Here is a 2500-nt window from a genome sequence, read left to right as displayed (position 1 = left end):
AGATAATAATAGAGAAAATGGAAATGATAATGATATTAGTAATAGTAATTATGGTGATGACGGTGATTATGATAAAAATAATAATATAAATAATAATGATAAATGATAATATACGATAATGATTATGATATATAGTAAAAAGCTAATAATAATAATAATATAATAATATAATAATAATAGATAATGATATGATAATATAATAAATAATAATAATGATGATGATAATGATAATAATAATAGTATATGTTGTTATAATAATAATAATAATAATAATAATAATAATAACAATAATAGAAATAATAATAATAATGATAATGATAATACTAAATAGATAAATAATAATGATCATGAGTCAAAATAATAATGATGATAATGATAATGATAAAGATAATGGTGATAATAATAATGATAATGATGATGATGGTAATGATGATAATAATTATAGATGAATAATGATAATGATAATAGTATTGCTAATGATAATAATAAAAATAATAATAATAATAATAACAATAATAATAATAACAATAACAATAATAATAAAAATTGTGTCAATAGGGAATTAGATATTACACTCTCAGAAAATATAATGGACAGACAAAAAAAAAAAAAAAAAAAAAAAAAAAAAAAAAAAAAAAAAAGCCATTTTATTTCCCTTCGTTTTCTTGATAAGTTAAGCGGGTGAACAACGCTGCTTTATGAATTACTGTTGCTACCATACCAAAAAGATGTAAACAGTGCCGGTTGGTTTGTTAAAATTCGCGAGAGACATCGGACCCCCTCCTCCTCACATAATGATTATATTAATAAATAAATGTGGACATGAATATAAATAAAAATAAAGCATGTATATCTAGGTGGATAGCTAGGCAGGGATATAGATAGATAGATATGCGTTTATGCTGCCCTTGCATATATGAACAGACTTTATCACAATTTTATCAAACCGGCACCAACAGACTCAACTTTTGGGTAATTCTGTATCACGTTTGTCCCAGTAATACGATGCTGCAGACTTCTGAAAGATCGAGTTTTGGGTTGATTGTTCTAGATATTCATGAAACTGATAGGGGTAGATCGAGGAGAATGAGAAAAAAAAATGCAGAATAGATGATAGATTAATAAATAAAATCAGGCAAAGACAGAAAAAAAAACACTTCTGCGTTGCTAACCTGTAACGCTGTTGGATGAATGTATAACATGTCTAAAGCCAGATATCAATGAATAAAAGATCGTCCTTCGTATGTAATATATTTTGCAGCGCGAACACTGCATGACATTTTGAAAGCCGTATCGCCTACACACACATAAAACAAGAATTTATCGTAATTGACATATTCGTTACTCGTTTTCGTAGCCGGAAACTGAGAATTTCGGTGACCAATAAGGCAATCCAATCTGCTTAGTTATTACTTCTGTAGGAAACGTATCACAGACATATATTTGTGTAGGTCGTTTAAGTCTCACGTACTGGAATTGCATAGCGGGCAGTGCTTTTATTGAATGCAACTTGAAGTGAGAAAAGCATTTATTTCCTTTGGGGGATGTGGTGAAATACAGGTAATGATCATAGCCAAGGGAATGCATCATCTGTTTAAAGAAAATATGTACGCGGTATCAATCAGGAATATTCATTTGCACTGTGATTGCTGTATGTATAGAAGGAGAGGCAATTAATATTGCTTATGGGAACAGATACTTTTGTGATGTATAACGTGAAATCCTCACTGGCATAATTGAAAATGTTTTTCTTTGTAGAGATGTGTCTAGAAGCAATACTTCATTTGCTAAAGTATTATATCTTAAATTCCAGGACAGGCGGACAAACACACACACACACACACACACACACACACACACACACACACACACACACACACACACACACACACACACACACACACACACACACACACACACACACACACACACACACACACACACACTACGTAACCCAGATATATCTATATCATAATACTATATTCTACACATTTTATATAACCTTACTGTTTGTCACAAGCGTACTTATACTTGTGCATATTCATGATAATTGTTTAAACTGAATGTTCATCTCTTCTTATCACACTAAACATTCCAATATTGTGCTGTATGCCCCCTTCCGCAAGAGCCATGTACTACTGTAACACTTCCTTGTTAATCACCGGTAGTCATATGCAAAATACGTGACTTATAACAATCTTTCGATCACTGTAGGGGATGACACTCCATCATTACTATACAATAAGGGAGTCAAGACATCCCACCTACCATACTCTTGTAGAGCAATCATTCTGGCTCTTGCAGTTGGTGGCTTAGCGGTGCCTCCGAAAGGTCCTGCTCCGCATCAGCTGACCCCTCAACACCTTCTCATCTGTTGCCGCCAACACTGTGCAGATTTTCGAAGAACCCCAGCTGGACCACTCTTCACCTTAAACCACACCCAAGACCCGAGGGCGAAGGTTTGTCAAAATAAAAAAAAGAAAAGAGAAAATCAGTGATC

This window comes from Penaeus monodon, chromosome 43 (assembly GCF_015228065.2).
Source record: "Penaeus monodon isolate SGIC_2016 chromosome 43, NSTDA_Pmon_1, whole genome shotgun sequence".
Lineage (NCBI taxonomy): Eukaryota > Metazoa > Arthropoda > Malacostraca > Decapoda > Penaeidae > Penaeus > Penaeus monodon.
Note: the sequence above shows the minus strand (reverse complement) of the source record.